The sequence below is a fragment of the Sceloporus undulatus genome, chromosome 5 (assembly GCF_019175285.1).
Source record: "Sceloporus undulatus isolate JIND9_A2432 ecotype Alabama chromosome 5, SceUnd_v1.1, whole genome shotgun sequence".
Lineage (NCBI taxonomy): Eukaryota > Metazoa > Chordata > Lepidosauria > Squamata > Phrynosomatidae > Sceloporus > Sceloporus undulatus.
In genome coordinates, this window is record NC_056526.1 from 169354986 (window position 1) to 169379981 (window position 24996).

The 24996-nt window shown below is 39.1% G+C and overlaps 1 protein-coding gene across 2 annotated transcripts in view; it reads right to left on the minus strand.

Moving 5' to 3' along the window:
* NFKB1 (nuclear factor kappa B subunit 1) overlaps positions 1-15272 on the minus strand; it is a 70343-nt gene extending 55071 nt beyond the window's left edge. The window contains exon 1 of one of the 2 annotated variants that reach the window (XM_042469147.1): positions 15011-15272. The gene's annotated coding sequence lies outside the window, so the exon portion shown is untranslated. The remainder of the gene's footprint in view (positions 1-15010) is intronic. The other variant, XM_042469148.1, reaches the window with a different exon arrangement.
* Positions 15273-24996: the final 9724 nt, after the last annotated feature.

The following is a 24996-nucleotide window of genomic DNA, read 5'->3' on the forward strand; positions in this document are numbered from 1 at the left end:
CAAATCAATTTTTAAGTCATGTGTGTCATAGTGAAGTGGTTTGCATGCTGGAGTAGGATTCTAAGAGACTAGAGTTCAATTCTCCACTTGTTCATGGAAACCAACTGGGGGGCCCTGGACAAGTCGCAGGTTGCTGCTACACTGCAGCATTAATGCAGTTTGACACTGCTTTATCTGTCATGACTCCATCCTATGGAATTCTGGGGTTTGTAGTTTGTTGTGGCATCAGAGCTCTCTCATAGAGAGATTAGCATGTCATAATCTGGAAATGATTTAACAACATTCAACATACAACAACAGCAAAAACATGAAAGTAAGCAAGCAAGCTTTGGGGATAATTCTATTGCAACAGCCTGTAACAGAATTTTGGTTTTGATAGCAAATGTGAGATGGAAATATGCAAATTTTTATTTATATTAATTGATGCAAAGTAACAATGCCTGAAAATCATGATGCTAGCCAAATGTTCAACAGTGGAATATGTTACCTGAAAAAAATGCCCATATAAAACTTTAGCATAAATAGATACCATATCAACTGATAACTTTTACTTTTTTGGGACTACAGTTCTCCTAACCCTCAGTGGCCATGTTGGCTGCAAGGTTTTAGGAGTTATAATATTTTAAAAAATCACTTTCCCAACCTCTCATTGGAGTTTTTAAATTGGTTACGTAACTGTTTAAGTAACTGTATATTCATGTTAAAGATACTGAAAAAAAATGAAAAATAAAATCAGAATTATTATAAGCTGCCATTCATTATCAGAAAGAAAAGATCCTCCATAATATTTAATTTTTCAATCCTTATAACGTGCAAGAATGAAAAATATACAAACATGCTCTTAAACTACCTATCTCACTAGATTCGGAAAACATCAGCCCTTCTTCCTGTACAAGTCTGTTTTTTAGGTGGGGCAATTGCAGGATTAAAAATCTTGTCTGGAAGCACCTTAGATGAAACCCTGAGACAGCTAAATACTGTTGACAGCTCTGCCCAGTAGTTGTATATAATATAAACCTGTTTGATAAATCAAGTAAGGCATTTAAGTGTCAGTCAAGATTTAACTAATGCACATACATGCACACTCCTCAACCATTTTACAGATTGTTTTTCAAACTAAAGGGCCATTCACAGGTGGCTTGCAGCACAGTTTCAGGAGCACTGGCTAATGCTGAAGGTGAGTGCTGAAGATTAACTATTCCTTGTGAAATACCTCACAAGGCATATTCTCCCATGGACAGGATTGCAGCCACATTATAGTCACCTACAAAAGAAGGTGGGGAAAAGACTGCAAGTGTACATGCTATTTCTTCATTCATTTATTGGTAATTCAGTTTTAAATATAGAATTCTTCCAGATAAAAGTTGGATTGTCAAAAAACAAAAGGTGGTTAACATCTTGACTATTAAAAACAATTACTAGTTTTATTCATCATTTTATCTGTATTCTCCCTCTTTCCCGGTTTCTTTTTTATAAATTAGATTGTGCACCTTTGACAAGACTGTATTTTATTGTTTTATTCTGTGAATTGCTATGAATATTGATCACACAATACTAATAATCATAACAACAATGATTCCAACTGTATGGAAAACATTTACGGTCTGGTTTGTGTATTTTAAAATGTCATTAATCAACAGAAAAATATTAATATTTTTTTCTCCATCCCCTATTAGCCTAGCCGTTACTAAATGTCTATAATCAGTTTCCAAGTAGCATGGACATACAGTCTATGTTACAGAGGACAATAATCTCTGTGAAGGACTGTCAAAGGGTGGTCCTCCATTTGAAGACATCTTCAGTTTCAAAGACTTTCCAGTACAAGTCTAGACTAAAAACTGAAGAAAAGAAAAACATAAGAAAGGTGCACAAGAGTCTTGAAGCTGCCCATCACCAGTTAGTTTTTGAAAGGGCACAAAAGTCAGCTGATCACAGATTTCCAACTCCACTGAGGCATACTGAATTGGTAATTATTTGTTTGCATGCATACAGTATTATCTGTACCCTTTTTGCACTGACAGATTTCCTCTTTTTTGGAATGTGTAGTTAGGTATCCTCTGCATTCAAATATAATGCTGAGACTTTAATACAATACTGTTCCTGTTAAGAATATTTCAATATATATTTTGTCTTTTCTTGTTCGTAATAACAAACCTGTTATTATGCTGAGAGAGGCAGCTGTTTCAGGCAGCTGATTTGGAGTGTCATAAAAAGAGTACACTGCTAGTTATTTAGCTTACAATTATTAGTATTTACTCTTAGGAAGTGGTATGATTTTCTATATTGAGTTCTAAAACAATTTGGCCAGCCTTCCATACTACACAGCTAAAGGGGACTAGGATTTACTATGCTGTCTCAGGTGAGTCAAGTAGCAATATGTCCTGGGCTGGCAAAATCTTTCCTTTTTCACACACATCCAGCAAATGGAACCATGAACCAAATGCTACAAATCCCAAGAGCCCACAAAATACACACATTTTTACCAACACAGCATGTATCACTTCCACAGTTACATTCAGTGCTTTTAAATGGAACCACCTTGTTAGCAGATAAAACTTTTAGCATCTTTTACATTATTAGAATTAACCAATAGTAAACAGACAATCATATTTGAGATAGATCATGAGAAGATATGACTCATTAGAAAAGACAATAATGATTGATAAGGTGGAAGGCAACAGAAAAAGAGGAAAACTGTACTACAGGTGAACAGACTCAGTTAGGGAATCCATGGCCCTGACTTTGCAAGAGCAGGGCTGTTGACTACTTAGGTGACTTGGGGGCTAAACAGACTGGCGTTTAATGCCGGCCTCAGGGCAGAGTGGGGCCATAGCATCCGCCTGCTGCAGGCCCCAACACTGCCCTGATGCCTGTGTCACACTTCCCACCTGACCACATGGCAGATGGTGAAAGGGCATGTCTTTGGCACAGTGTTTAGATGCTCTTTGCCAAAGAAACTCCTGAAAGCCAACACAGCAGTGGCAAGGGTGGCTTTTCGCCACTTTAATTAGGAGTGGCATTTTGCTGGCCCTTTTTGGTCCGGCAAAGTGCCGTATCAATGTCATGGCATGTGGTTGCTGCAGGCCCGCTCTGCCACTTCCAGGGGCAACATGGAGCTGCTCTATAGGGACAGTCTGTTTTGCCCCTTGGAGCCTCTCATTCATAGGATGGCCATAGGTCAAAGTCAACTTGATGGCAATTAACAACAAACATCAGATAAGCTGATGTTTAACCAGGAGGGAGGGTGTCAGGAGTTGTGTATGCTTTTGTCCTCCAACAATATAGTGATGGATATATAGTAGTGATAGTATGCTTTAAATATATTTTAGAACTTTTTTAGAACTATTAGCTCAGATGCAGGCACTGAGATAAGCCAGTGAAGGAGGCGAACTAACTCAAGGACATTTGTAAGAAAGCATGTCTATAACAACAAAGAGAAAGGAGGTGGTGTGGGAAAAGACAGGAACATGTTTATTATTTTTTAGGACTAAAAATTTCCCACCTGACATTTGAATTGTTTATCGTTTCATTATGTGATTGCAATACACACTGGCTAGTTCTCATAATGAAAGTCATCAGACTGGACCTATAGTTTTCTCAGTAAAGTTTCTGAGTTTTTTCTACTGGGCCTGAATTTTTGAACTTTGATATCCCGCTGAATTTGACAGAGTAAGAGCTAATGCTGCATTTCTGTACATGCTAATCCTGGAGTAAGCCCAGTGATTGCAAAAGGACTTATTCCTGAGTATACATATCTAGCATGGTAAATATGGCATGAAGATGAGAGGTCCTCCATTGCCATTATACATCATATTTTTCTTCTTACAAATGTGAATTAAGTTGTTATTTTGCAGGTTTGTACCTTAATACAAACATAGTAGTATAAATAATTACTATATTTGCAAAACATGGATGTATAAATAATAACAAAAATACATTGTTATCTCTAAACTGAGGTAACTACTGTTCCTGCAACAGCTAAACTGCAACAATATTTTTAGTCTTCAAACAAATTGATATAAGATACTGCAAATGGAACTTCTCCATAAAGTATTATTTTTAAAAAAGTCTATTGAAATAATGCAAATAAAATATTCATGATATATTTACTTATTTGCAGTTTCTGTTAGTCACAAGAAAAAACAAGAGTGACATAGGGCACTAAATCCCTGTTCCATGGATATCCTCCACATGGAAATCTATCTTCTTATTCCTACCTTATATATCCTAAAGGTCATTCAAGAAATCATTGATTGCTCACATTATCTTTGCAGTTTTAAATGCTATGCTCTTAAAACCATAACATGCATTATCTAGATATTAATGTTTTCACCCAGTAACAAATTACACGCTTCCATATTGCAATGAACATATCCAGGGGTAGCCATATAGCAAAGTACAGTAACACTCAAAATCCTCAAAACAGTGATACCTTTATCGGACCAACCAAAATGTACAGTATACATGTTGCAACTAGCTTTCGAAGTCAATAGAGCTTCAAAGGTTTGCAACACATATATTATGCATTTTTGCTGGCCCCATAAAGGTATCACTGTTTAATGTTATAATGATATCACCACGGAATACATTCAGCCACCTCATGCATCATGAGCAAAAACCATCATATAGGAATGTTTATATTTCACTACTGAAGATGAGCTAGCACAAAATCAGTATTTTCTGGATAGGTTTTCTGAATACCTATTTTGGCACTGAAGTCAGAAACACGAGATGCAATTGGAAGGAGCTGTAAACCAACAGAGTTTGCTTAATAAAGTAATTTCTGGTCTTACATCATTGCTCATCACTGAGCTAGAAAAAGAAGGATGATTTTTCATGTATATACCATAGATACATGTAGTGTTACGATCTGCTTGCTTAACTGTTGCTGTACTTGCTTCAGAAAAGGGCAGGGAGTGTGTCATCAGTACTGCTGACAAATAGGCAAAACAAACAATCTTGCATATTATTTTTCTGCAACATTATACATTAAACTACATCTCAAGAACACTATTAAACTTTCAAATAATTATGATTTCACATCACACATTAAGTGTGAAGATATTTGTTAACATATTTATTAGATTCTCTGAAAATGCAAAGAAGATTAAAGTGCAGACAGTAACTGGCATTAGAATTTAAGAAACTTCTTGATTTTCAGTTGAAGTATATATATTGTGGCATAGGAAGAGAAGAAAACAAATACAAAAAACTTGGATATTTCTGGAAGCTCTTATCTACCAGCTATAAAACTGGGACGCCAAGCTCCTATTTTTTAAAATAAGACTATCACAATACAGTATTAAAACAATGTCACCTAAAAGAATTTAAAATGTAACAAAGACTTTAGGAATTTTTTCAAGTTTGTTCTTCTATGCCTGTCTGTTTTATAAAACATGCTGCAAGATTTGTGTGCATGTAGTATCTTAAGTTGGGCAATATTTTTTATCACAACCAACCAAATGTTGCAAACAACTATTCAAGCTTCTGTATTTTCCAGAACTTTCTACCACAGTCAAAAAACAAAACAGAGGATGGGAATGTTGCTGTCAAACATGAAAGTTTTTTCTCTGTTAAGCCAAAAAATAAATAAATCACAATTTAAAACATAGAACAAACTTTTCCCAAGTTACAAACAAACATCATTCTCTAATAAATTCCTTACTAGATCATTTAGAGCAAAATGATTTTCATTCAGGGGTTATACATATCCCTTAAGGAGAAATATAGGTATACTTTTGCAATAAAAGTATTGTGTGTAAAATGGGGTCACAATGACGGAGGGTTTGGCTTAATAATTATCTCAAGCCAGTTTGATATTTTTAATTTGATACGACAAGACAAATGATGCAGAGTTGGCCTTGACTCTTCCAATACTAAGTGTGTATGTGTGTGTGTGTGGGGGGGGAATAATTTGTTTGTTTGTTTGTCTATTATACTCCCCTCTGCCTCCTAAGAACTCTAAACAGCTCTGCTTCTCCTCATTTGATGTATTCATATTGCCACATTTCAGATTTTCATTTCATATGTTATCTCAGAAAACTTTACAATAGTTGTGTAGAATTTATTTTAGTGGGGTGAAGATAAAGGCGACTGTGGCCTTTCCAATTTCTATGGTCTACAATCTCTCCCTTCCCTACCCAACAGCAATACCTTGTGAGAAATGCAATCCCATAACGTCTAGAAGCCAACTGCTACCCACTTTAGATCTTAGACTATAGATGTTTTCCCAAGCCCACTTAATGAATTTGTGGTGGAGAGGGATATGAACTTGGGACCTCCCAGTTCACAAGACTCTTCTATACCTCAGTGAGAGAGAGACACACACACCAACTTATGTGTGGATTGGCTTCTAAAAAGCTGATGATTTCATTACTGTATCTTCGATGTTTCTTAGCAGACATACTGTGGGCTGTGGAACACAGTGAGCACCAGATCTTCTAGTTCATTTCCCATATACTTTTAACATGGCTATAAGCACCTTTAAGCCTCCCTGTTTGTTCATGTGATTTTTTGTAGCATATAACATCTACATTCTCTATAATATTCTAGCCAATTTAAGAAGCTCTGAAAGCAGATTACCTTTTCCCATCTTGTCACTGCAAGTTGGAAAGCTAAGAACTCTTTTAATACTGTATCATTAAATGAGTCTTTGAGGAAAAGAAATATTGTGAGTGAAGATGAAATTCAGAAGTTTTTTTTGGGGGGGGGGGCGGGGGAGAAGCCTTGAAGTGCTCCTTACTAATACACAGTGATGTAAACAATACTCACTAATACTTTCTCATCTTTGGCAAAAAAGGGGGTGTCTCAATACATTTAAATTCCATGTTGAATATATGCTTAGTGACTGCAACTTTTCTCACAACCCAAGACCCCTTTTTTGGTACAATTCAAATATGGAGCCGTATTAGTCTGTAGAATCAGTATGTAGAGATTTTGTAGCACCTTTGAGACTAACTGGAAGCAAGAAGTTGGCAACATGAACTTTTGTAGACCTACTTCCTCACCAAATGCATCTGAGGAAGCAGACTTTGGTCTACAAAATGTTATGCTGCCAACTTTTTTTCTTCCAGTTAGTCTCAAAGGTGCTACAAAATCTCCCTACATATAGTTTATAGACATATACACATAGATATTTGAATAGTACCAAAAAAGGGGTCTTGGGTTGTGAGAAAAGTTGCAGTCACTAAGCATATATTCAACATGGAATTTAAATGTATTGAGACACCCCCTTTTTTGCCAAAGATGAGAAAGTATTAGTGAGTATTGTTTACATCACTGTGTATTAGTAAGGAGCACTTCAAGGCTTCTCCCCCGCCCCCCCCCCAAAAAAAAGGTCCTGGATTGTGAGAAAAGCTGTAGACTATATACAGGACCCCCCTCCCCGCCAAAAAAAGTTCATTTGTGAATAAATCTGTTTTTTTGTATCCCCCAAAAGCAGCATTTCTGCACAGAAAGAATATGTTTTCTATTAATGACATTTGCTGAGATCCTGCATGAGAAAGGTAGCAATGATGACATAGCTATGTCCTGTCGCTGGACTTGATAACTGCAACCCACCTTAAAAACTAGGCTATTACACCAACTAAGGGAGATCTGTGGCACTGGTGCAGGGGACACTGAAGGGTGTTGTGTGTCGCCCTCCCCCGGTCAATGAGCCACAGTGCAGCAAGCAACAGCAATGATTTTATTTGTGACTTCAGTGTTAAAAAAGAAACCAATATTCAAGAGATATATTGGCTGCAGAATAGGATCTGCAATTGTGCATATGACCCCTTAAAAACCTCAGTGCACACAAGCGTTCAAGACTATCTACTATGACCAATTGCCTACATCAATAAATATCTCCAGAAATACCAACCATTTGCTTGCAAAAAGTTTGCAAACATGACATAATGCATCTGTTTCCTCCAATGTTCATCTCCAAGCATCTACTAGACAGAACCATGATAACTTTGTACATTAAAAAAGAGACTAGATAGACTGATAGAAGATAGAGGCAAAACATCCTTGAAAAGCATATGTAGAGAACTAACTATATCCAGAGAAAGCCATATTTTATAACCTGCTTGTGGTTCCTCAAAGGCATTTGATGGCATTCAACTATATATATATATATATATTCTGGACTCTGACCTCTTTCTGTAAGCACTGTCCTTCTGAGCTCCATGATGTCAGTACTGTGAAGTACATACAAATGCACCTTTGTTTTTTCACTGTGGATATGTAACTATATAAGATAGAAAGCTCCAGGTTATGATGGACTTTTGGCATCACAGCAACATACATCCCAGACTGCTGAGCACCACAGGCTGAGTGGAAAACTGTAGTAGATTGTGGAGTGGGCCTTTCCTAAATAGTGAGTCACCTTGGGTCCCTCTAGAACAGGGGTAGGCAACCGTTTTGAGCCGGGGGCCGGGTTGCTGTCCCAGACAACTGGGGGGCCGAAGCCAAAAAATAAATAATTAAATAATTTTTAAAAAATTTAAATAAATAAATAAACCAGGACAAATGTAGGACAACATTTTCAAATGGTGGACACTTTTTTAAAAAAGTGGAGGACACGCAAAAAAATTGCTGATTTTTTTAAAAAATGTTAATATAAATGCATGTTTCTGAGGCGTCTATAGACAATTTCCCCCTTGCCCCTGCGCGCGAGAGGCCAAAGGCCCCGGCGGCAATCGGCGGCAGGACCAGGCTGGGGCCGGTCCCAAGGCCTTGCTGGGCTGCATTCGGCCCGCGGGCCGCAGGTTGCCTACCCCTGCTCTAGAAAGAAAGATGGGATATAAATGAAACAAACAAAATAGTTCTTTGCTAAATGGCTTAGAAAATGTGCCTGGGTCCAAAACACACTACAGAAATAATCTGGTTTGAGACCACTTTAAGTGCCCTGACTCAATACTAGGGTATGCTGGGAACTGTAGTTCTGTGAGACATTTAGCCTTCTCTGCCAGAGAACTCTGGTGCAAGAATAAACTACAATTCCCAGAATTCCCTAGCACTGAGGCAGGACAGTTAAAGCGTTCTCAAACTGGATTATTTCTGCAGTGTGTTTTGGACCCTAGTAAAACGAATTCCTCTGCATGATAAAAAAATGAGGAAAGGTAGAACCATCTTTGCTGTTAAAGTCTAATCCGGATGTCTCAAACATTCACAAGTAACAACAAGTAACTACAGTACAAGCTTCTATTGTGTGTGTTAGTCTTTCCCCCCTCATTATTTTTAACATTTGTTTTATCATTACCTAGTTGGTTTCTTTTTAGGAAGATCATAAAGGTGTTCTATTAAGAAATATAATAATCTAAATACAGAATCCATTTTATGTTTAGTGAGCCTTTTCTCACTTTTTTAAAAAACTTGGCGTCTAACAGATGGAATGGGTGAAATCTTGTTCTTTTGATATTGATTACTGAAAATACTTATGAAGTATTGACACAGAGAGAGAGAGAGAGACCCATGTAAATGCTTTTTACTAGAAGGGTTTTTAGTAGCCAACATGATACTGGATGCAAAACTGACACTGAGGAAACTGGGAAATTCTAATATTGCATAATATAATTTATGTCAGTTGACAGCATATATCATTATTTTTTTAAACACACACAAATGAATACCCACAGCAATCTTGTTTTACCAAAAGAAAACTAAAGAAATCTACACATTCAAATAGTACAGTGCATTGCAAATCAGGACAAAGTGAAGATAACGCTGACACATTTTATTCAAGATACAAACTGGGAGGTTTTATTCCTTTTATTCCTGTCGCTCAGGAACCACTACAAGCAACCCATTCACAAAACTCCTACCTTCCCATAACAAATTCCAACAAAACACTTGGAAATTTGGCAGTTACAATAGCCAACATTTAAGGACTTTTTGTCCTCCTACATCTCTTCTCTCTTGGTTTTCATCTTCACTAATTACTGATTATTCTCAATTTACACAGCATATTAATGGTACAAGATAGACTCTAAACTGAAACTGCTAGCCCAGCACAGCATGAAACAACATCACAATATAGGTCCCAAGAGGTAACGAGTAATGTCTTAAATAACTTTGTGTGTGTTGTGTTAATCCTGATTTTTTAAAAATGCGATTACAACTTATTTTCCAGAACTGTGTTTTATTTTTTCCATTATCTCCCAGTACTGTGTTCGATTTTCCAATACTAAAACATGTCAAAAAGGCCTCTAGTAATTTGCCAATCATTGGACTTACAATAGTCACTGCAATCATTTCTCCTCAGTGGGTATAATTCTTAACATATTAGGACCCCTTGAGAGTTAAATTACTTTTTCTTCATCCCAGATAACAAGGCATGCTCCATATATGCTCAAAAAAACCTCCTTGCTTAAGTACTTAATATATTTTAGATCTGACCTTTGGTGCTAAAAAGATGCTGGGCTTGATCTGCACTGCTACCCAATTCCCAACTTTAATTGTAACTTCCAAGAAGTGAGGGGCGAGAAGGAGATGCAGTCCATAGGTGCAGATCTGTTTGGGATCAGTTACAGAGAATTTGGTGGTACAGCTACCCAGGCCTCACACTTGGAAAAGGTCATATTAACAAACTTTGCATCTAACTGATAAAAACTGATGCAGAATACAGGGAGAAGGCCAAGAGAGATTTTTGCCTTTACACTGGCAACTGCTGCCCCTAATACCTGGCGATTGAGAGCCAGCATGGCATAGTGCTTTGAGTATTAAAACTACAAATCTAGAGACCATTCCAAGAAAACCCCATGATAGGTTTGTTTTAGGATTGCCAGAAACAACTTAAAGGCATACAACAAAAAAACAACAACAACCTTGTAGAGGGTGAGAATGCAGTCTCCATGGACATGCTTTTAGACTGATTCACTCTCAGATTTCTGCACCCTGCAGTGTAGAGATGGCATCAACTTCACCAGGAGAAAACTCTTGTTTTAATGTTACCTTCCTTACAGCACTTCCACACCACATAAATAAAGCAGTTTAACACTACAGTACTTTAATTGTAATGGCTCCATCCTGTGGAATCCAGGGATTTGTAGTTTGGCCAATGCCTGTTGTCAGAGACCAGGTACCTCAACAAACTACAGATTCTAGGATTCTTTAGGACAGGCATGGCAGTTAAAGTCATGTGAAATGGCTTTATTTCTGCAGTGTGGATGCATGCTTGGTGGCACTGAAAAGACTCACTCTGTTTTTCTTTAAAAGAGCCAGCGTGGCATAGTAGTTGAGTGTTGGAATACAACACTTGAGATTAGGATTCGATTCCCTGCTCAGCCATGAAATCCACTGGGTGACCTTGAACAGCAGAAGGCAATGGCAAGCCTCCTCTGAACAAATCTTGCCAACAAACCCCCATGACAGGTTCACCTTAGGTGTGCCATAAGTCGGAAACGACTTGAAGGCATACAACAATAACATATTTTTTTTCTTTAAACTTTTCAGAAGAGCCTAGCATTGGAAGGCTTCTTTTTCACTTTGCAGTTCTTTTATTTCACTCCACTGAAGGGGACCCACTCTTGCTTCCAAAATAAGTATAAAGTGTAAGTGAAAGGGTGTTGCCAACTTTCCAGCTGGTGGGGCTCCTATGCCTACTGTGACAAGCCACCATCTAATGTATGAGGCTGTTCTAGAAAACAGAGGAAGTGGTGAGGGAGAGGTTTCACCAGTTTAGTATCCACCTTTTGACACTCAATTAAAATCATAGAATCATAGAGTTGGAAGAGACCGCAAGGGCCATCCAGTCCAACCCCCTGCCATGAAGGAACTCTCAATCAAAGCATCCCCAACAGATGGCCATCCAGCCTCTGATTAAAGACCTCCAAGGAAGGAGACTCCACTACACTCCGAGGAAGTGTGTTCCACTGTCGAACAGCCCTTACTGTCAGGAAATTCCTCCTAATGTTGAGGTGGAATCTTTTTTCCTGTAACTTGCATCCATTGCTCTGGGTCCTAGTCTCTGGGGGAACTGAAAACAAGTCAGCTCCCTCCTCAATATGACATCCCTTCAAGTATTTAAACAGGGCTATCATATCACCTCTTGACCTTCTCTTCTCCAGGCTAAACATCCCCAGCTCCCTAAGTCGTTCCTCATAGGACATGGTTTCCTGACTTTTCACCATTTTAGTCGCCCTCCTTTGGACACGTTCCAGTTTTTCAACATCCTTTTTAAATTGTGGTGCCCAGAACTGGACACAATATTCCAGGTGGGGCCTGACCAGAGCAGATTAGAGTGGCACTATATACTATATTCACAGCATTCCCTTCATCTAACAAGCTGGTAATTTTATCAAAAAAAGAGATCAGCTTTGCCAGGGCCAGCTCCTATTCCTGGGATGCGCCACTGAAGGAAGGCCTTGCCATGTGTTTCTAAGCCTGCATCCACACTGCAGAAATAATTCGGTTTGACTGCACTTTAATTGCCATGGCTCAATGCTTTACTCTGGTGCCACAACAAATGACAGTTCCCAGAATTCCATAGCATTCAGCCATGGCAATTAAAGTGGGGTCAGATTGGATTATTTCTGCAGTGCAGATATGTCCTAAGTCCTAGCACCGCTTTCTCGTCCATGAAGTCAGGTCTTGTTAGCCTTAACCAGGAATGAGGAAGTAGAAAAGGCTGCTGAACAAATCCAACATACACACAGAGAAGGCAGAAATAGAAAATGCAGAACTCATCAACCCAAGAATCATTTCCCAGAGCTCCAGCCCAGTCAAAATCTGTATCTTAAAACATGAAAATAAAAGGAAATAAAAGCATGCCCACCAAATTGGGACAGATGTCCTTGCCCTTTTCTTTAATGTCCACCTTTCCACTAGTCCTTTAGTATTGTAATTTAACTATGCTTTCTGTCTGTTTAAATTGTGTTTTGCATTTTATTTTATTTGTTTCATTATGCCGCTCACAAATGAAATCACTTTCAAAGCGCACGACAACAAAAGCCTGTTGAAAACATAAAATCAAAATGATATAAAATTACATACGGTACATTCAAAGCTACAATGCCCACCCCATGTAAGAAACACTCCATATAAAAGCCTATATAAAAATATAAAACATTTGAGGCTTGAGCATGGGGGGGGGGATAAATAAAGTTATATTAGTATTATTATTTTCTTGGTTGAATTATTATGAATCCCATTGTGGTACACCTTGAAATTAATTAATAAATAAATAATAGAAATGCAAGTTTGCAATGCAATGTGTGTCTAGAATCTGCTTTGTTAAAACAAAACGAAAAATGCTTTAATAAAGGGGCAGCAGGGGAAAACTGTGTGTGGACAGCTCCTTCTGAGAGTGCATCCACATTGGAGAAATAACCTGGTTTGGCACCACTTTGACTACCTTGGCTCAAGGCTATGGAATTCTGGGAGTTGGAGTTTGTTGTGGGCCAGAGCGGAGCTGCTGCTCCGCTCTGGGCCCACAACAAACTCTAACTCCCAGAATTCCATAGCCTTGAGCCAAGGCAGTTAAAAGCGTGCCAAACTAGGTTATTTCTCCAGTGTGGATGCAGCCTTTCAGGGAAGTACCAAGGCTTTCTCGACGTTTTCCTGACATTCACCCAAATCTCGAAAGTGGGACTGGCCCCTTCTCTAAATTTCTGAAGAAACATGCAGAGAACTCTAGGATAGGTCCACCTTTGAGCCAGGATAGTGTAGCAGTTTGAGCATTGGACTATAACTCTGGAAGGCAATGGTGGCAAACCCCCTCTGAAGAAACTTGCCAAAAAAAACAACAAAAAAACAACCCTAGGATAGGGTCAATTTTAGGGTTGCCATAACTCTTGACTTGAAGGCACACAACAAAAGTTCGCCTTAGGGCTACCATAACTCCAAAATGAGGCACACAACATCACCATAACACTCCTCTAAGGAGTTTATCACACGAAGGAGGTCGGGATTTTATCCTGCAACCGTCCTGGGGAAATCGCGTCACTATGCGAAACGATTTCGCACGACGTCACACCAAACCCTCCGTTACAGTGGTCACAAAGAAGCATTAACACACATCTTTTTTACTTTGGGATTTCAGCAGCAATGCATTTCTGATATCGCTATAAACACACAATTGCGTGTGATACTTATTCATGCAATTACTCACTACTTTTGCTTTATTTGCTGGATCCTTTCAATGCGCTTTAATCGCTCTTTAATGCCGAAATCAGCTCCGGTGTGATAAAACTCCTCAGAGTAGCCAAAAGACGTCCTGTTCTGGAGGGGTCTTAAAATCTTAAGCCTTAAAACCCACTCTTGGGCAGGTCACACTCTCTCAGCCTCAGAGGTTAGGCCATGATGGCAACAACCCTTTCTGAAGATACTACAAAACCCTATGACAGGTTGGCCTTAGGGATGCCATAAGTCAGAAACGACTCGAAGAAGGCACACAACAACCAAGGCTGTCAGTTCAAAAGGAGAGGAACACAACAACAACCACAGTCACAACAACACTCCTCCAAATGTAGCCAAAAGAAGTCCTAATCCCCCCACAAACCCTTCTCTTCATTGGTGCCACAACAAACTCCCATTCCCAGAATGCCATCGCATGGAGCCCGGGGCAGTTAAAGCGGAACCAAACCGGGTTATTTCTCCAGTGCAGACCCAACCAGGGTAATGTGAATGCATCAGGGCTCACCTCAAAAGTCCCTTTGCTCCGAAGTACTCTTGACTGACTGGAGAGGAGGTGGGAAAGAAAGAAAGAAAGAAAGAAAGAAAGAGAAAGAGGAACTGGGGTGGACCACGAGGGACTTCTTTAGAAAACCTCAAAACAGACAAGCGTAAACAGAAAGCGTGTCAGAAGAGGAGGGCCAGGATGTCGCGAGAGGGAAGGGGCCCCTTCTTCTGACACGCGAGTTGGGCTGACGTGTGAAAAGGCAAACACACAATTGGAAGGAAGGAAGGAAGGAAGGAAGGAAGGAAGGAAGGAAGGAGAGGGAAATGGGGACCGTTCCAATGTCAAAGGCTGGCTCTTCCTCGCCTTGCCACCTCCCCCCCCCCCGACTCTGGCCTGACCCAGACTCACACGAGCAGAGAGGGACCCGTGTCTGCTTCTCCTGGTCCTTGTTGTCCCGCACCTTTGCCTCCGGGCGCCTGCCTCCTTCTCACTCGCTACTACTTCCTATACTACAAGTTGGAAATTCCCACTGACGCGTAAATGTCAGAAAAAAGGCGGCGGGGAAAGAGAAGCAAGAAGGGCCTCCTCAGGGAGGGAGGCAAGGAAGGAAGGAGGAAGGAAGGCTGGCCTTGCCGTCCTCCTTTTCCGGGACCCCGTCCTCCATCCCCACCTTCTTCTGCCCAGGAGGGATTCCCCAGAGGCCCCTCCATTTTGAGCAGGAACTAAATAAGAAGCACGCCTTTACATTTCTAGGAGGGTTTTGAGATTATTTTTTTGGGGGGGTTGGCCGTGTCCTCCATTTTGTCCTCCTTGGCGGCGGGGACATCTGTTCCCATTGGACCAGGCGTCCTCCATTTCCACCTTCTGCCCAGGAGGGATTCCACAAGGCCCTCCATTTTGAGCAGGAACTGAGACACACGCCTTTACATACAGTAATTTCTAGAAGGGTCCAGCTCTTTATTTAGTCGTGTCCTCCATTTTTTCCAAGGAATGTCCTCCATTTTGTGGTGGCTTGGCCTCTTTGACGATTCTGACATCAAGGCACCCTGGACCAGGCGTCCTCCTTTTCCAGGACGCGTCCTCCATTCCCACCTTCTGCCCAGGAATAATTCCGAAATGCCCTCCATTTTGAGCAGGGTTAAGAAGCATGTATTTGCATCTAAACAAGGCGACCAGAGGTCCTCCTTTTCCAAGGCGCTGTCCTCCATTTCCACCTTCTGCCCAGGAGGGATTTTGAAATGCCCTCCATTTTGAGCAGGAACTAAGACGCCATGCCTTTGCATTTCTAGTTTTGAGTTTTTGTTTTTGGTCGTGTCCTCCATTATTTTCAGGAATGCCCTACATTTTGTGCTCCTCCTTTGCGGTTTGGACATCTGCTCATCTTGGAACAGGGCATGTCCTCCATTCCAACCTTCTGTCCAGGAGGAATTCCTAAATGGCCTCCATTTTGAGTAGAAAGAAGCATCCATTTATATTTCTAGGAGTGTTTTGAGCTTGGGCTTCAAGTCTTTTCCAGCTTATGGCAACCCTAAGGCAAACCTATCCTGAGGGTTTCTTGACCAGTTTCTGTAGAGGTTGCCATGTCCATCCTCTGAGGCTGAGAGAGTGTGACTTGTGGGTTTCTTCAGAGAGGCCATTGCCATCTTCTGAAGCTGAATGAGTGTGACCCAGTGGTTTTCCATGGCTGAGCAGGGATTCGAACCCTGGTCTCCGGAGCCAAAATGCAATGCTCAAACCACTACTCCACCAGACTGGCTCTTGGAGAGCAGTCAGATGAAATGAAAATAAGGGAAAGGCAAATGGTGTCCCCAAAAATAAATTCTCTGTAGTAGTTCACATTCTTCATTGTGCCCTGCTTTATATATGTTTTATATAAGACAAAGAAGGGAACTGATCCTGGGCTTAGCCTCCTTTAGCCACAACCTGCCTTGGAAAATCATCTGCCCCACTGTAGGATTTAAGCAGCTTCACACCTTAATTGCCATGTTTCCTCCTCTGGACTCTTGGGATTTGTAGTTTGGTGAGATATTTGTGGCCATTAAAACAGTGTCACACTGGAGAAACTGTCATGGTTCTATCCTGTGTAGTCCTGCAGGGGTTTGTAGTTTGGTAAGGTTTGTTGTTGTTGTTGTTGTTGTTGTTGTTGTGTACCTTCAAGTCTATTTCTGACACCAAGGCAAACCTATTATGAGACTTTCTTGACTGAGAGAGTGTGACTTGCCCAGAGTCACCCAATGGGTTTATATGGCTAAGCCAGGATTTTTAATGGCCTTGGGGAAGTAATCATGGCCACTAAAATAGCATCAAACTGCTTTATTTTTGCAGTGTGGATATTGCCAAAGAGGTAAGTATAACTACATTTTATAGCCTAACTCAGTCTTGGGTCTCATAGAGTAGGGTATACTCTTTGGCCAGTGGACATGCAGCCCTCCAGAAATTGTTGCCAGCAACCCTAGCCAACATTTTGAAAGCAAAGGGAGGGCCTAGAGATGTTGGTCCAATACACACTGCAGAAATAATACAATCTGAGACTGCTTATCTGCCCTGGCTCAATGCCAGGGTATTCTAGGAATTGTAGTTTTGTAGACATTTGGCATTCTCTGTCAGAGAGCTCTGGTGCCACAATAAACTACAATTCCTAGGATTCCCTAGCACTCAGCCAGGGTAGTTAAAGTGGTCTCAATCTGGAATATTTCTGCACTATGGTTTGGACCTAAGAGAACTGAAGTTAGTCTCAAAGGTACTACCAGACTTTTTTGCATACTGGTCCAGACTAAGACGGTTATGTTGTTGAACATTTTGAATGGTGAAGAACAGTGGGATCTGCAGTTCAGCAACACCTGAAGGGCTAGAACTTCTCCATGACCTAGGAGAGTTAAATAATTGGTGGAAGTATCATCTGCCTCAGGGAGCTGATCGGGCCTGATGAGTAAATAGAGGGGGCCAGAAATCTCCAGGGAGAGTCATTAAAAATTCCTGACTGAAAACCAGGGGCTTATTCATACCACACCATTATAGCGCTATGCTTTCACTTTAACTGTGATGGTTCCCTCCAGTGGAATCCTGGGATTTATAGTGTGAGTTGGCACTAGAGTGTTCTGGCTGCAAATGTGGAAGTTTTTTCATACGACGTTTCTTCCCAACAGCAATAACACAAAAATAAAGCGAATGAAAAGTGGACAAAAACTGCACCTTTTTACTTTCAAAAAGTATTTCGCATTATTGTTGCTTGGTGCAAATGTCTAAAAAACCTCATGCGTTTGCAGTTTATTCCCTACTAAATCTCGTTTCTGAGCGGGATTCATAGTGTGATAAGGCTCATAGTGTGAATGGGCTCCAGGAAAGCCACTGCCAATCAGAGACAACAAGTACTGGGTTAGCTGGACCAATGGTCTGAGTCAGTTTAAGGCAGCTCTCTCTGTTCCTGTAATTGACACCTGAAGGGATTTTATTGCAACAGTCCCTGATACTAGCAAGTAGAACTATGTAAAAAGGAGGATTTACAACCACTACTCAGGATATGATTATTGTTGAATAATCTATGAACAGGTGAAACTAGGGGCATCACACAGGGGGATGCGGATTGCACCAAGTGGCACTCAAGGCAGAGATTCTCAAACAGTTGATCTAGATATTTTGGATTTCAGCTCCCAGAATTCTTAATTGTTGACCAAGTTCACTAGGCCTTCTGGGAGTTGAACTCTAAAACATTTGGAGAACCAAAGTTTGGGAACCATTGCTTTAAGGACCAAGGTGTGAGAGCCACTATTCTAATATGCTGATACCACTGGTCCCCAAATATCTGATTCTTTGTAGAAATGAGCTGTGATGTTCACCTGCATCCTTTTAAAATGCTGAAGAGATGGAGTGAGTGGGGCTAGGCTCAGTGGGGAGAAAAAGGAGAGGCCCCAGGTTTATTTAAAATTTTGAAACGGCCCTTGGGCTACTCAATAAATTGTATTAAATTAAAATTAAAAATTACAGTAATTTTAAAAATTTTAAAGAATTTTTTTTAAATTTCAAATTCTTTTAATATTATTTTTTTTTTACTTTAACCACATGAAACAATGTACAGGTGGTTTGCCATTACCTTCCCCTGAAGCTGAGAGCATGTGACTTTCCCAAGGTTACCCAGTGGGTTTCATGGCCAAGCTGGGAATCGAACCCTGATCTCCAGAGTCATAGGCTGCATTCCCACTATGATTTAAAGCAAATTGCTGATCGGGTTATATGACCATCATTCCCATTTGAAACTGGTTCCAATCCTACTAATCACAATGAGGCAAATGCAAAAAAACCATTCTTTCCTGACACTAGTTCTTTGGAGGTTGTTTTGAAAAGAATAGATTCTGAAGCATGTTCAACAAGTGGGAACGATGGATCTGAATCACATCATTCTGGAGGAGAGGGAGTAATGGCAGAGGGGTGTTTACCATCCCTCCTAAGTTTTCACCTGTCTGAAGATCTCTCCTCTCAATTTGTTCTGATACACCTGTGATACACTGACATCTACAAAATACTTCATATAAAGAGAATGGCAAGAATCTAATATAGGTTTTGGCAAACTGTATTCTGAAAGTAATAATCCAAAGATAGCATTGTTCTCAGTAAGGTAAAGTAATTTTTAGGAAATCAGTTGGCTTCTGTGGGCTTATGGGAAAATCAATTTAAAAATCAAAATTCAGTGTGAAAATGCAAAATAATGCTGATACATAATTTAACACACTTCACAGATTTCTCATGAACCAGCCTATCATGTAACTACATAGAAATGGTAATATTTAAGATTAACTCAAGTTAGGTCAAGAGTGCTAGGCTTAAATTTCAACTAGTTTGAATTTTCATTGACTCTTCCTGTGACTGCGCAGTTAAAGAATAAGCGTTGGAGGTACTGGTGAAAATGAGGATGCTTTCTTCCAAAATTGTCCAATTTAAAAGCTGTGTGTGTGTGTGTGTGTGTGTGTAAGAAATCAGTATCAGCAGTAGTTCAAGTGTTTGAAAATGCACAGGTGAATTTGAACAAAACTTCCACACAAGGAAACATTTTCAGTTCACACACCCACACAGAACCAAGAGGAAACGGAGAGAGAAGAATATCTTCCGATGTGAAGACTGCTACTTGAAAAACTTCTACCTATATTAATAAGCTTGGTGATAAAATCAATACTGGCATTGCTATTATCTGCACAGTTGTCATGCCTGGCTCCAGCTCTTGATAGTGGTGGTGGCAGGCTCTTCAAGGTGCCTACTGTGGGCCCCAGCTATGCAATAGCACTTCTTCTTAGGATGCATCTACACTGTAGAAATAATGCAATTTAACACAACTTTAAGTGCTGTAGCTCCATCCTACAGAAGAGTGCAGGTGCATCACAAAACTACAAATACCAAGATGGAGACTTGGCAGTTAAAGTGGTATCAAATGGCATTATTTCTACAGTGTAGATGCACTGCTAGTCAACATCTCTATCTTTGTGTCCAAATCACCATCAAAGAAGGAAAAAGATAGGCAGTCCAAGCATCAACTGTTGGTTACCTACTTACATGTTCTGGTCAGTGAATATGTGATAAATATACCAAGAAGTAGCCTCTCTTCTCATTCCTTTCCTTTCCCCCTTACATGTAGCAGACTGAGCAAGCCAGTAAATAGTGTGGAAGAGGAAAGAGGAATAATCATTTCCTACTTGTTTAATCAGTCTAACTTTGGGTAGCAGTGAGGACTGGGCCAAAGGAGAATACAGAAGAGGTCAGATAAGTAAGTGGGTACTAATGTTTAGTGTTTCCACTACTACTTTTGCTTATTGCCATCTCTCCTTGCAAACCTGGGAACAGCAGTAGTAATGGGCTAGTTGACCAGACATCTTCCTTTTCCAGGACTTGTCCTAGATTTTAACCTTCTGTCCAGGAGGAATTTCAAGATGTCTTTCATGACTAAGAAATATGAATTTTCATTTATATGAGGGTTATTAGTTTTTATTTGGCAAGGTCCTACATTTTTCTTGAATGTACCATTTGACATATGATGACAGATGTTTAATGTTATTTCTACCTCCCATTTTAATTCTATTTTACTACCATGGGAAGTAAAATAGAATTAAAATGGGAGGTAGAAATAACATTAAACATCTGTCATTATATGTCAAATCTCTTCATCACCCTTACAGTTAACATCAATCATCCCCACATATCTAGATCTCGACAGTGATGCTTTATGAAGAAACCGAGCTGTGGCAATAGATATTTTTGAATCTTGTCCACTCATAAAGTATGATATTCTGATGTGAGTATCCCAGAATATTGTTCGTTTAATATAGGGATCAAGGTATTGGTCCCTTTCTTGTTGGTACAGATTACATCTAAACAAAATGTGTGCTAGATCCTCAATTTCGTGGTCACCACAAATACAAGTTCATTCATTATAAGGGATACCCTGGAATCTCCCATGTCTTACCATGGTATCAAGTTGGTTAAACCTAGCTCAGGTGAATTACATTTTTCTTGAATATACCATTTTGCGTTGCCTTGACCTCCTTTGTGGTTAGCATATATGTGGGCACACTGAGTAATGGATCAAGTGTCAACAACAGGTGCTTCCAAAGCAGCTGGGCCTGTATATTACTCCAAGGATGCTGCATCTAACAGGCATTAATATTCTGTAGATAAATTTACTATCATTATGTCAATAACACTTGTGAAACCTAGATAGTCAAAGCTTTACAAATATGTGTTAAACCAGGGTTAAGAAACTTTGGTCCTCCAGATATTGATCAATTATTTCCCCACTCATGTTCCAACATTGGCTAGACAGGTCAGATGAGATCTCTAGCTCAAGAGCATCTTGAGATCTACGGATTGCCCAGTTTTGCATTCAGTGATGATGCTTGCAACTTTACCACAGATTATGTGGAAATACAAAGTGCAATACTGTGTATGAAGATAGGCTTGAAAACATGTAGGCAATGACTTGGAAAATCCCAAAGGTAGATGATTAAGGGTGCAGTACTAAACATACTTAGTTGGAAATCTGTGGAATTTGTTTTGAGTAATCCTGACTCAGATACCTCAAAATGTCCAAATATTGGTGGACTTTAGTGTCCTGCCTGGTTCCACACCCATCACTACAGCTAAAAGAGTAAATCATGCAAAACAGTGAAAAGTGGAGAATAACTTATATAAAATAAGAGAAATTATGGAACTATGCAAAATTCCTACAGGTCACAGAACTGACTTTACTCAAAAACACAATTTTAAATTGCTTACTATGGAGTGTGCACACTCTAACTATGCTAAAGTCATCATCTTCAGCCCAATAATATTCCCCTGTTTGTCAATGACTCATTGGTAGTTTTTGAAATATAGCAGTAGGACAGGGTTACAACCAGCATGGTATCGTTGTCTGAATATTGGAAGAAGAATCTAGAAGACCAGGGTTCAAATCCCCACTCGGAAATCCACTGAATGACTTTGGGCAAATCATACTTTCTCAACTTCAGAAGAAAGTAATGACAGACCTTCCCTGAACAAATCTTACCAAAAAAAAACCCTATGATACATTTTGGGAGCCGACACTGCTGAAGGGCTGAAGCTGAGAGCATATGACTTGCCCAAGGTTACCCAGTAGGTTTCATGGCCAAGCTGGGAATTGAACCCTGATCTCCAGAGCCATAATGCAATGCTCAAACCACCATGCCACACTGGCTGTCCCCCAATACTCTTTGCTTGAAGGTCCACAAATGCATATGCTTAAATCCTTTTTTTTTTTTTTTAACTTTTAACAAAGATCAGAACCAGCAACCTGGAGCTCAAGTTGAGCATTATTTCTCAGCTGTTAGAAACTTATCTGTCACCCAGTATTAAATAAAATCACACACTATATGAAAAGCTCCCCCCCATCTGCCCCTTGTAAAGTTACATAATGGTTTTTTTTAAAGATCTGAAGTGCATGATATCTAAACAGTTTCTTTTAGGCAAATGAATGGTTGTTTTCAAACTGTTTTTCTTCTTTCCACCTAATTTTCATTTTTCAGTACTTTTATTATTTCTAGGTCAGAATAATTTCATATCCCCCTTGTTATCTTTGTTTGTCAATCAAAATGACAAGAATTGAGGTTTTCTGTGGACATTGGTCTTTAATTTCCACCTGTCTGAAGGTCTCTCAAGCTCTTCTTGTACACATGTGATACACTGACTACAAAGCACTTCACATGAAGAGAATGAGAAGAATCTAATATAGGTTTTGGCAAACTGTATTCTAAAAACAATAATCCCAGGATAGCATTGTTCTCAGCTAAAGTAGTATAATTTTTTGAGTAGAGTAATTTTGCATAGTTCCATAATTTCTCATATTTTATATAAGCTATTCTTCACCAATCACTGTTTTGCATGATTTACTCTTTTAGCTGTAGTGATGGGTGTGGAACCAGGCAGGGCACTAATGACTCACCACCAATATTTGGACATTTTGAGGTATCTGAAACAGGGTTACTCAAAATAAATCCCACAAATTTCCAACTAAGTATGTTTAGCACTGCACCCTTAATCAACGACCTTTGGGATTTTCCAACAGTCATTGCCTAATATTTTCAAGCCTATCTTCATGGACAGTATTACACTTTGTATTTCCACATAATCTGTGGTAAAGTCCCAAGCATCATCATTGAATGCAAAACTGGGCAACCCATAGACCTTGAGATGCTCTTGAGCTAGAAATCTCACCTGACCAGACTTGCCAATGTTGGTGCATGACTGGAGAAGTAATTGATCAATGCATAACAGATGAATGATTGTATTACTGATATTTAATATTCAATATCCAGCTTAGAACAACTTACTGCAAAAGTAGCTGTACGTCATATATCATATACCATAAATTAACAAATATCTATTGTGTAAGTTTTCTATAATGAACATAAGGATACCTTTCATTTAAATAAGAATCAAAGCTGTAATTCATATACAGTCTTAGAAAAATAGCTTAAAATAAATTATAGGTAGCTGCAATAGTAACCAGTTCAAATAGATTTCAATAGATTGCTTTGTTAAGAGTCAGGTTTTGTTGAAGAATAATTTTTTTAGAGTAAACAAACCGTTAAAAATAAAATATCATTCATATATTGGTGTCAACATTAATACTCTGTCTAATACTTCCTTATTTCCCCTAGCTCTAAAATTTTAAATGTATCATTTTTAATATATAATATTTGTCTCTATATTAATATGCTACATTTTTACCTTTTAAACAACTCTTTGTAGTTCTTACTACTGTATCAATATCCCAATAAATTTATAAACCATTATATTTTATCATATGTCTATTCAAACACAATAGTCATAAATGCACCCTTCTCTTCTACCAAAAAATCAGTCACTGGTCTCCAATCTTTCTTAAATTCATCAATCAATTTCCTCTTAATCAACAGTGTTAGATTAAGAGTCATAGTTTTGGAAGAGATCACAAGGGCCATCAAGTTCGACTCCCTGCCAAGAAGAGATGTAGTACTGAATTCTAAGAAAACCTGTCATGTTGTAACCTTTCTCATTGTCCCGCCAAGAATATTTTTTACTTTGAAAACTATCTACTATCATTTATCTGTTTAACATTTATACTGGTTACTTTTGTTCCAGTGTTAATGACCTCTATACCTAAATAGCGAATCTGGTTCTCCTGAGTTAGACCAACATTCTAAGCAATACGCTATGTTCACTTTCCATTCAGAAGATATTCAAAAGCTCCTTCACATCTGTCTGCATATTAGGAAGGAAAGATTAATGTCAAGATATATGGCACACAGGTATATGGTAGTCACATATAGTAATCTCTTGAGAACCACATTTTAATAGTTTCTCAAGGTAAATGCAGGGTAGTTTCAATCTTTATTTCTGGCAGTTATACAGCTATTTCATATATAAGAAACTCAGAAGATTACCAGAACTATGAGAGAACCTGCCATAAAACTCAAACTAGTATACACTAGTCACTGCAGACAGCTATATAGGAGTTTTAGGTTGTGTGTGTGTTTTTTTAAATTTATTGCTCTTTGACCCACTGTGTTAGTAGAAATTTGGAGGACTCTAAGTGGATATATTTTTTAAAAAATGTTTTATTTGTACTCTTAAATGCACCTTTATATTTAAGACATTTAAAAAATAGCACAAAATTCATAAAACAAAGCAAAAGAAAAAAATCTGACAGTGTGAATTACTAGTATAACAGAAAAGGTTATCAAGTAATGTAAAGCTCTTAATATTAGTATGTTGACTTGTCACAATGAGCCTATATATTTTTAGCAGGAAACAAAATCTGGAGAGCCCTTAATAAAATCTGCAGAAGAAGCCAGAGACACATCTTAAGGTGCTTAATTGATGGGTGTTTTTGTTGATAAAAAAGCCCAAGGTGT